Raw genomic sequence first — 11,621 nt, 5'->3', positions numbered from 1 at the left:
TTCGAACTGGAACTGCTGGCCTTGCCGTGTGGTTGCGCAAGAAGCTCGGCAGCTCCTGGCAGCAAAGCTGGCAGTGCCATCTCCTGGGCAGAGCAGGGGCTTTGAACAGAGAAGGTTGCATGTCATTCTCCTGCTGACCGGCTGAGTGATCTTGAGCAAAACGCTGCCCCTCCTCTCCTTGCACCTGGATATTTTCATGGGCAAAGTGATGGCCCAAGGGAAGTCGGTGAGTAAAATTCATGCTCATCGAAGTGAGATCTTGACACTGTCAAATAAAAGTGCAGAGCTACGCCTGGTTGCTGGTGGAGAGGAAAAAGGACAAATGTTGCCTGAGTATTCCAAGTGTTTCTTATGGAGTTTCTGTACCCAGGGCTGACATATTTCTTGTCTGTGGTTCTCTTTAACTGGACTTTCTAAAGCACCCGTCCTGGTGCTATCTCCAGCTATAATATAGCAGATTATCAGTCATGTAGTGGCATCCTTTTGCCACAGAAATTTTACTGATTTGGCAAATTCAGCACTGTCAAGTTGTAACAGCCACCATCAATAAGGGAGCTGGGTGTGGTGGGAGATGGCAGATGGGCTTTGAAAGTGTTCACTAAGCACACCATAGCTATATTTTCAGTAGGTTATGAAAGCAACACCTTTAAGACTGTATCTTACCATCCATGTAAGCTGGATTGCAACTGCCCCACAGGATATGAGCAATCAATGTCTTCAGAATGTTACTCATATCCTGCAGACGAGAAATTAGAATGCACAATTGTCTGCAGAATGAGATTTTTCACACGAACCCAAAGAGAAACATGACCAAAATGCACACTTCTTATGGAGCATCAACTGCTGGAATTTATTGTCAGCTGCCATCCAGAGCAACCTGCATAAAGGGCTTGGTGGAAACTGATAAAATGCACAGGACCTTTTAAGTGCCACAGGCAGAGAAAACTGATGGGCATGCAAGATACAGCTGGCTCAGCTGGACTAAACTTATCAGAGTGGCATATCAGAGGCAGCCTTACCATAAACACAAAGCAGAGGCACCTTCCTACCTGTGTTAGGTAATGTAAGACAAGGTTCTGACAAACAGAGCCGGACAAGGCCAATGTCAGCCAAGCCCAGTGTGGACAGACACCACCACTGCACTGAAACCTGCAGGGGCTTGTCCAGCTCAGGAAAACCACCAGTGCTGAAGTGTTGAGAGAAGTACTTTCCAGCTTCCTCATTTCATGCCAGAGACAAAACTTCAGGAGAGTGAGGGAGCAGCATCACACCGCCTTTATGCTCTGCCTTTTTTCTCATTCTGATGCAAGAGTATCATTCACAGTGATCATACATCGCTGAGAGGCAATGGGGTGTGTTGTAATGCTCTGGTCACACACACAAAACAAAAAAACCCATCATATTAGTGTAAATCTGTGGTTTTTCCAAACACATCATTTAGAGCAATTTTTTTCTGTGAGCAAGCCTTTTTCTAAATATAATTTAAAAAAAAAAAAAAGAAAAATTAAAAGAAAATAAGAGAGATTAACATTTTTCCTTGGGACTGGCTGTGTGTATGATGAGAGAGAAGCCAAAGCACAGACACCAGAGCTGGCTAGAAATGAAGCTTTAGCAAAGATTTAGTGCAGAGTGTTGGCTCATGAAAAGAGATAGTTTTATTTTTTTCGTGGACTGTACCTAACTTTTCGTGAATTAAACAGAGCTGAGAGAGCATGTTTTGTGCTGCTGAAGGCAGACTCAGGACAAATTTGTGACATTTTAAAAATAGAGACCAAGGAAATATAAAGATCATGGGAAACCTTAAAGCACTGATGCACGCTGGATGCACAGATATTGGGTGTATTTGCTTGTGCAGTGCCCTGACACAAAAGAGACTGCAGAGGCATAACACAGATTGTGGTTCTTCATCTCCTTATCTTGCCTGATGTGGAAGGGAAAGACTGTGAAAGAGGGGCACAAAGGAAAGGGGTTGTACTGTCCTTGGTATGAGTGCCAAGGACTGCAGGATACTCCGGGTGACTGGAAGATCTGAAAGCCAAAGGGATTGTACTGCCCCTTCTCCCAGATTTTTTGAACCGGGTGCTTCCAGGAGGGTTTTGGAGCACAGCCATGATGACCACATATGTGATGTTTGATCCATGGGTGTGAGCACTTCAGTTGCACACACACAGTATGCTCCATTCTTCCCAGTAGTGTAATGAAAAGGTACAAAGTGTCCACACACCCAACTGTGTCTAAGAAAGCCTTCTGAGAACCTAGACCACAGCTGACAGAACTGCATCCTCCTTTCTCCTGCAAGGAAAAGTAAGGCAAAAGCTGAATCACTATAATCATACAGCCACACACACAAGCCCAGCTTTGCAACCCTCCCTGTGGATGTCTCTGTGGCAAAGGGGCCACAAAATTCCTGCTGAGCCTGTGGTTTGTCTCTGATATACATGGTGACTTGCAGGAAGAGCATAGTGCAGTGCAATGCTTTTCAACGCAAAGCTTTCTTCCAGCCGCAGCCAGAGACCTGAGATTGTGCATTTCCATGAGGAAGCCTCTATTACTAGAGTTGAGAAGACTGCATGCTCCTTGCTAACACTGTCTCAGGCTATGTGCCTACATCAGTAGCCCAGCTACCACAAAAAAGGGCCAAAACAGAACAGTGAGTGTGATGGCGGCTCTCCTTCTATTCAGAGAAAGGTCTTTTTTCCAACCCTACAAGCACCACCTGTCTCTATAAGCTGAACATGATGCATGCTCCTTAGCCCTTCCTTCCCTTTCTATGATCTCTCAGGGCCTTGGAAGTAGATAAAATTCTGCTTAACTCTTCTCCTTCCAGCTCTCAATGGCTCTTCTTGCTTCTCACAGGCTCTCTGATATATCTGTCTCTGAATCTACTTGTGCATGCCCAGAACTAGGGAACAATACACTTTTGGGGTGATCACTGCCCACTTTCACCAGGTTGACATCTCTCAGTCTTAGAAAGGTCAGAGATGGGTAAAGTGAAAGTATGAGTGGAGATGGACTTGCATTACCTGGCCATCTCTGGGTTCTCCCTTGTACCTCAACACTTTCCTTGTGCCTCTGAACTTGCTTGGTCCTTCCTTCTACTATATGGCATTTTCCCACTGCTTCCTGATACCTCCATTTCTACTGTAGCTCTTTCTGCCTCATGTCATATATTGCAGAGTCTGCCTGTATACAGAGTTGAGGGTGACCTGGCATTACACTCCTTCATAATTTTGGGATGTTCTCTGCATTTTCCCTGATGTTTCATCCCATTCCTCCTGCTCTTCCCTACTTCTCTGCTTCCCCATCCTTAAAGAGCCATTTTTTAAGCCCTACTTCATGCTGTTGTTCCCCCACCTCAGGTTTTCTTCAAGATGTATAGCCCTAAGGACAATGCTTTGGGAGATGGTGTGGAGGTTTCAGGCACATTATCCTGGGCAGTGACTAAACCTGCGTTAATCCCATCCCAAACTCTGCAGGACACAGGGGACCTGCTGATCTTAAATCCAAGGCAAAGCCTAGTCTCATATGGCCCAGTGGATGCTCCCACTGCCATCATTCATACTTCAAGTCCTGCCCAGTGCTAAGTCACCTTATGGTGGCCTCTGCTATGTTGGAGAGTGAAATGCCTGGCGGGGATGCTGGCAGGGCTGCCATTGGAAGCAGAGGTTTGTGCTGTGCTGACCCTGCAACTCATTGAGTGTTTGTGCCACCCAGCTCATCCTGCAGCTTCTTGGGCACTGCCCCAGTAAAGCCCCCAAGCCTGGGGTTAGAAAAAACCCAAAGGGTTCGGCTTACTCTGGTAAGCCCAGGCAACCTTTGCTACACGCCTCTTTTGCAAGAGGTATTTCTTCACCAGGGTCCCAAAAGAATATCACAACCCTATAAAAAAACCCCCATCTTTCCTGAGACTTCCATATAGGCTACCAGCCTCCCACTCCCTCTGTTGTCTTCCCAAGGAGTTAACATTACATCCTCAAAACTGATTACCTTTGGGCCATGAATTGCTTCCTTGCTCCTGAGATCTCTCATTCCTGCTACAGCACAGTGCCCTGAGGGAAACACAGGCTACCAAGTGGAGACCTACTGGAGGATGCTGACTATGTGTTACCCTGTCTGTAGCATAGAAACATTCCTGGTTATGTGGCAACACACTAGCAGCATGTGTGTTTCCCACATGCCTCATTCTTGCAAATAATCCATATATATAAATATATGTGGTTGACATCCACTCTCACACCAACAATTCTCCTTGCAAAGCTTAGATTCATCTGCATTGTAATTATCAGTAAAATATTTTTAGGGTAACTGATAACTCATAGAGGTAAATTTTGACACGCCAAAGCACAGGCTACTCTGAAACATGAATGCCATGCCACCACACCACAAAACATGCATCCCTTCCCTCCCCCCCAAGCCCTCAAATGCCAAACCACAACTCAAATCAGACTACAGCTCAGCAGCAACTCTGTGGCTCCTGGTGTTCACCTGAGCCAGAGCTACAGGCTTCGGAGATCAACTGATTTTCTGGCAGAGTTGATGGTCTTATCCCTGTTTGACTTGCAAAGCTAACACAGCTCATGGGGGAATGAGATCCATTAACAACATTGTTTATTAAGATCCACCAAGGATGTGACTGATGTCCCAGTAAAGTTTGCTGAAGTATCACCTGACATAACCAACACTGATGAAGCAGAGGACCAGATCTAGCTTGGCCCTCCAGCTCATTTCTGTTCCAGAGTGATCTGGTACATGGGTGAGATGATTGTGAATAACTGGTGGAGCTGAAGTGACACACAACCTTATCTACTTTAATCAAAGCCCCATTTCACTGTTTGCCTGCCAGTTCAGCCCTTTCCACCTGTCCTCACCTGCTTTGTGGGAAGGGCAACTTGAATGGAATTGGCAGTGGGAATGCCTTCAGACAAGACAGATCTCCCCCTATACATAAACAGAGATTAGATCCACAGATTACTGAGAAGGAGAGAGGATGAGATGCTGCAATTCTGGTTTGATACTCGCTTAGCAGAGAGAAGCTGTGTTTTATAACACTTCTGTGCCTGTTGCTCTTGCCTGGGACTTCTCTTTGCTCCTCCTCCCTTTATTTTGCATTGCATACAAAAGACAATGTAACCCTCTTCATGTAATCTCACCAAAACAGTGCCTAATACTGCCCTTTAGCTCTAAGGCAAAGGTTTTCTGCAATGACAATCTGGTGTTTCCGCTGAGCCAAGGAGTGGCCAGTGCTGCACAATAACAGGCCCTTCCCTGAGCCCATGTGCTGCCTCAATCTTGCCTGTTCATCAAAATAAGACTACAGGGATTTGCCTACTTTTTCTCTTATTTTTTTTTCCCATGCTGTGCTTTGTAGACATCTTCCTTTGAATACTTACCTATGGGATTCTTTCTCCTCAGGTGCATGATCAGCTCCCATCTTTTCTTCTTCCTCCCTGCCCAAGCAAGATAGGTTCCTTTTGCATTATTTCTTTGTTCAATCCAGGAATTTTTGAGGAAGAAGAGATCCACCCACCAAGCACACCTTGCACTGCCATCCTGTCACACAAGAAAAACAGCCCTTCGTCTTGCATGCAGCAAGCTCCAACAGAAACTCCGTGACATCCAGAACAAGTGGTGGACCAATCTAGCTGAAAAAACTCAATTATGCGCAGATACGGGTGATCACAAAGGATTCTATGAGGCCCTGAAAACAGCATACGGGCCTACATACCAGGTACAAAGCCCTCTACTCAGCGCTGATGGTCAAACCCTTCCAACAGATAAATCCTCCATTCTGAATCGATGGTCTGAACACTTTCAGACCCTTTTCAGTACCAACCATGTAGTCCAAGATTCAGCTATTCAGTCCATCATACAACAACCAGTGAAGTATGAATTGGACACTGCCCCCACTTTAGGAGAAACCCTCAAGGCCATACAGCAGGTGAAAATTGGCAAAGCAGCTGGGGTTGATGCAATTCCACCCGAAGTCTGGAAACATGGGGGCCAAGCACTCCATGCCAAATTTCGCGAGTTTGTGGTGCGCTGTTGGGAACTAGGCAAACTACCATCAGACCTTCGTGATGCAGTCATCATCACTTTGTATAAGAAGAAAGGAATTAAATCTGATTGCTCAAATTACCATGGTATTACTCTGCTCTCCATTGCTGGCAAAATCCTGGCAAGAATACTCTTGAACAGACTAATACCCACTATTGCAGAAGGAATTCTACCTGAAAGTCAGTGCGGTTTCAGAGTCAACAGGAGTACCATAGACATGGTGTTTGTTCTCAGACAACTGCAAGAGAAGTGTAGGGAACAGAACAAAGGTCTCTATGTAACCTTTGTCGACCTCACCAAGGCTTTCGATACTGTGAGCAGAAAAGGTCTGTGGCAGATTTTGGAACGTTTAGGTTGTCCCCCTAAATTCCTTAAAATTATCATCTCGCTCCATGAGGATCAGCACGGCCAAGTCAGATATGGTGACGCACTTTCTGAGACCTTTCTAATAACTAATGGTGTGAAACAAGGCTGCGTTCTCGCTCCTACCCTTTTCACAGTCTTTTTCAGCAGGAGGCTCCAAAGGGCCACGGCAGACCTCGATGATCAGGACAGTATCTACATTCGATACCGTACTGACGGAAGCCTCTTCAACCTAAGGCAACTGAAGGCCCACACCAAGACCTTAAACCATCTTGTTCGGGAGCTGCTTTATGCTGATGACGCTGCCCTTGTCGCCCACACAGAAGCAGCTCTGCAGTGTTTAACATCCTGCTTTGCAGACGCTGCTGAGATCTTTGGGCTGGAAGTCAGCTTAAAGAAGACAGAAGTTCTCTATCAACCTGCATCTCAGGAAGTCTTCCATCATCCCCATATCACCATTGGCCAGTCAGAGCTTAAATCAGTCCAGCAGTTTAATTACCTAGGTAGCCTCATCTCTTCAGATGGTAAGATTGATGGGGAGATAGACAACAGGTTAGTGAAGGCATATAGTGCTTTTGGAAAACTCCATAAGAGTATGGCATAATAAACACTTGAAGAAAAGTACAAAGATCAGTGTTTACAAAGCCATAGTGCTGTCTACTTTCTTATATGGTTCCAAATCATGGGTCGTCTAATGCCACCACCTGCGTCTCCTAGAACACTTCCATCAACGCTGTCTCTGCACAATCCTAAACATCCACTGGTCAGATTATGTGACCAATACATCTGTTCTAGAACAAGCAGCAGTTACAAGTATTGAGGTCATGTTGCTGAGAACGCAGCTGCTCTGGGCAGGGCACGTCTCCAGGATGAAGGACCACCGCCTCCCTAAGATCTTGCTTTATGGTGAACTTGCCACCGGCTGCCGCATGAGAGGAGCCACGAAGAAAAGATACAAGGACTCCCTGAAACAACATCTCAGCCTCGGCCATATTGATCATCATAACTGGTCTACTCTGGCCTCAAATCGGGAGGCCTGGAGACACGCCATCTATAACGCTGCCGTTTCCTTTGAGAATGCACGCAAGATCACTCTCGAGGAGAAAAGACAATGCAGAAAGAATCGTGTCTTGCTGAATATACCACCTAAGGAGTCTTTCTGCTGTTCCTTTTGCAATCGGATATGTCTGTCTCGTATTGGCCTCATAAGCTACCAGCATGCTTGTAACAAACGTGGATAGAGCCCTTCCCAAGTCTTTGGTGGATAGAGCCTTCCTAAATCTTCGTTCTGGAAGCCTAGCCATGAGATGAGATTTCTTTGTTCTCTGTGGTATTTGCAACACCCTCCCAGCCTTGTATCACCTGTGAATTCCATTGCTGCTGGTTGTTTCCCCTGCCTTTTCAGCACCTAGAATGACAAAGCCTTTTGTGCTGGTTTTGCTGCAATTGAACCTGATACTTGAAAGGAGGAGAAAAGGTTGGAATAAGCTGCTCTGATGATTCATCCCTGGGGCTGAGAGATTTGCTCCTCTGATACCAGTCCCTTGATCAGAGCTCTGCTATGTTATCTCCGTCTGGGTAGACAGACACTTTGTGAAGTGGGAAACACACAGCAGCATGAGGCTGGATGAGAATTTGTTATACTTGCCATAAGCTTGCCATATCTTGTAGCCATATAGCCAGAGAACTTGCTGTGGCCAGTAAACACAGATGCTTTTGAAATTTGAAGACTAGAGATAGAAGGTTGACTGGAAAAGTTTTGAGAAGGATGTGTGAGAGCCTACTGAAGAGCCTACTACATTTCAAGAGATGTTGGAATGACACTAAAAGCGGTGGACATGGCAATATTGTCCAGGCCTTCTCTTCTGCCTACACTGATCACATATTTTTTAAGCAAATTGGGAAGTAAAATCCTGTGGGTGGGACCCAGGAGACTGTGGGAGTGCTCGCAACACTGGCAAAGTTAATTTCTTCCCATTTCATCTTCTTCTTGGCATTATGGTCAAGCTACACTTCTCTTAGAGAGCCTTACTGTGTGAAGAACTTCAGAAAGGATATATGAGCAGAAAAATCCATCTCACAATAGTGATCAACAGCTTATCCTAAACTGCTTTGTTTGAAACTAAGCTCATTCATTTCTTGGCCCTTATGTTTCTTTCACTACACAGATTAAAAAAAAAAAAAAAAAGATGAGGGGACAGAGGGAGAGGATTTAAATATATAGGTATACACATATGTGTGGGTGTGGCACAGATTTTCATTTTTACCTTTCACTGATTTTACTGAAAAATTTTGCACAGCAAAATAATTTGAGCTTTTATTACTCTGACTAATTTAATGGAAGGGGCCTCTGCAAACTGTTCCCTTCCTTCATTAACAAAAAACATGTGAAGTTGTCTCCTAAATTACATTTACAGAAGGAAAAATTGAAGGCAGCTAGGAAATACTTAGGAATGTTATTTAAGGTTGGCAGACTTCCTAGCCCCTCCCCCAGTCTTTTTTAGGTAGGTGTTACCGTAGCTCCCCTTACATCTTTCAGCCCTGAGTGGTTTTAACTTACTTTTTTTTGTGTCTCTGGTACTGCTATGAACAGTGAAGTACCAGTTCTGACCAGCTTTAGGCCCAAACAACGGAAGAAGAGAAAGGGAATCTTTTTCCTTTTTCTTTATGATCACCCAACTGAAACTTGGTTATATACCCTCACTGAGAATTTATTTAACTTCTTTCAGAATTTTTCAGCCTAGCATGACACACCTAAAACCCCCCAAAGTAGCAGCACGTTTATGATTTTTTTTTAATAATTTCTCCTTTCTGCTGCCTGTCCTCAGTTCAGCAAGGCGATATATGTTGGGGGGAAAAAAACCTTCTTTGCTGGTGGAGACTCATTGACAGTATTTACAAAGAAGACAAGGTCATTGTGACACCAGGCAAACACAGGGATCTGACTAAATTACAGTACAGTCTCACAGAAAGCAAAGAAAAAAATGTAGAAAATCATCAGTCACCAAAAAAGAAAAGTCTTTGGAGAAAAATATGGTGCTTTAAGAGAATTAAATTCAAATTCAAGTTACAATTAAAGAGTTAACATGCTGAACTACGTGGTTAAAGGACGGACAGTGCAGGAATGTTGCAATGTGGAAATGTTTTAGCTACTTTGCTTCTTATCTTTCAAACTGCATTACTTTTCCAATTTTTTGTTTTTAAAAATGTCTTTTAATTAAGTCATTACTATCAATGCCAATAACAAAAACCCTGCAAATTTTTAAATAAAGTAGAACATTTTTTTATGGCTTCAAAGAAAGGAGAAATACTATAAAACAATACTGTCAAAGCTTTTTTCTTAAAACAACTGCATTAACTATCTTTGAATAATTAACTAAAACCACATTCACCAAGTTTAAGGACTGAAAAGCATACTTTTTTTAACAGCCAACTTGGGCAGAATAAAATACTTGTTCTCTGATACTATTATTTGCAGAAAGAGACTATATGGCCCAAAAAGACTGTGGAGAGTTGCTAGATACTCATCTGCAGCGCAGGTTCCTCTGGGGAGAGGCACTCCTCATGCATCCCCCCCAGTGGGGTCTGGTGAGGCCAAGCCTCCAAGAAAGTTGATGTTTTCCTGGTATAGTGGTAGCAATAAGGACTTCTAAACTGTTGCAGCCCTAAAGGAATGCAGATGTAGTGATACTTCTCTTGATGCATCTGCTGTATCTTCACTCAAGAGGCTGTTGGGGACAGCTACACCAAGAAGTGGTGATCCACAAGGTATCACACTGCGACTGAACATCCTGAACATACTCAGGATGCTGTGAGCTTTAACTTTCAGTTTTTGTTTTATTATGTCCATGCTGTACATGTTGAGCCTTACTTGCGTGTTAGCTGTCATAGGACACTGCCAGAACACAGACATCTCAGAATCAGGTTTATCCAGTATCTTTATTCGGACCTAAGCTTTTCCATTCGACTGTCTCTGACTCCGTTTTTAGGAGAAACTAATATCCCAGAGGGACCTGCTCTGCAGGTTCACATGGCAGTTGACAGGCTACTGTTTCATTGCTGTGACTGCTGCAAAGTTCAGTGCCATCTCATAAAAAGCAGTGGACTTAGCTGTTAATGAAAGTTCATGGTATTAACATGCTGGTGGAGAATTTACCCTCTTTTTAGTGGAGTGCAGTTTCAGCTTCACGGTACAGAAGAGCAGACAAAGGCTGTTTAAGAAAGCCCTCTGAGCCAAGAGCATGAGCCTGGGAATGCTTTTGTGGAGATCTTTGTCAGATAATAGTGAGCATTTGGGCCTAGTCTGAATAAAACAGTACCAAATCAACCAGAATCTGGCTTGGTTTGATGCCAAGCCACATCTGTGTTACATGCTTCGTGGGGGAGATAAGTTGCTCCCTCACAGGTCGTGCTGCTCTGAAACCCAGAGGGTGAGGCCCTGAGGTTCCTTCAGCTCCTCTGCCCTTCAGTCCCCCTCCTGCCCCCAGGGAGATGACTGCCTCTGTGCTGCCCCACTCACTGGTCCAGTTGGGCTGCTCCCCAGAGCAGCACCACCCTCCTCCCCATCTTCTGCCCATAGGGACTTTGTAGTGCAAGTGACTAAGCTAGTTTATTATGGCCTCAGGGCACGTTGTAGGAAAGATCCTAGACACCTTCAGAAGTAGCTGAAATCAATGAGATCAAGGGTGAAGTGCTCAACCAGTGAGACTCCCAACAAGTACGCAGATACCCACTGCCACCCATGCCATCACCCACACTATGTTTTCTGCCAGGTCTTCATATTTAACAATCCTAACAGAGATGTTGATATGCTCCAGGTCTGCTACCTTGTTTTAATATTCTAACTGTCCCTAAGGCCATGAAAACTTGAACACCAACATACAGTACAGCTCCTGTCATTGGTGTCTCTTCCTTTGCTTAATCAGCTAGGGCCTGAGGGCAGATATGAGGGACAGTGATCTGAGCTCTTGTGGCACTGTAGGTCTGAAATGGGGAATGATTCAGAAGCGAGGCATGAGCCAAAACGACCTTGTAGAGGCTGTTGCAGCATAATTGACATATTCAGGATGTTCTTGGGTTTCTGTTGAGGCAGATGTGCTCAAAAGCACTTTTTTACAATAAGTTTTTCAAGTAAATTTAATGTATAAAACTGCAGTTCTTATGCAGAGACATGTCAGTTCCTGCAGTTTGTAGTCACAAGTGTT

This window comes from Lepidothrix coronata, unplaced genomic scaffold, assembly GCF_001604755.1.
Source record: "Lepidothrix coronata isolate B3197 unplaced genomic scaffold, Lepidothrix_coronata-1.0 Scaffold174, whole genome shotgun sequence".
Taxonomy (NCBI): domain Eukaryota; kingdom Metazoa; phylum Chordata; class Aves; order Passeriformes; family Pipridae; genus Lepidothrix; species Lepidothrix coronata.
Note: the sequence above shows the minus strand (reverse complement) of the source record.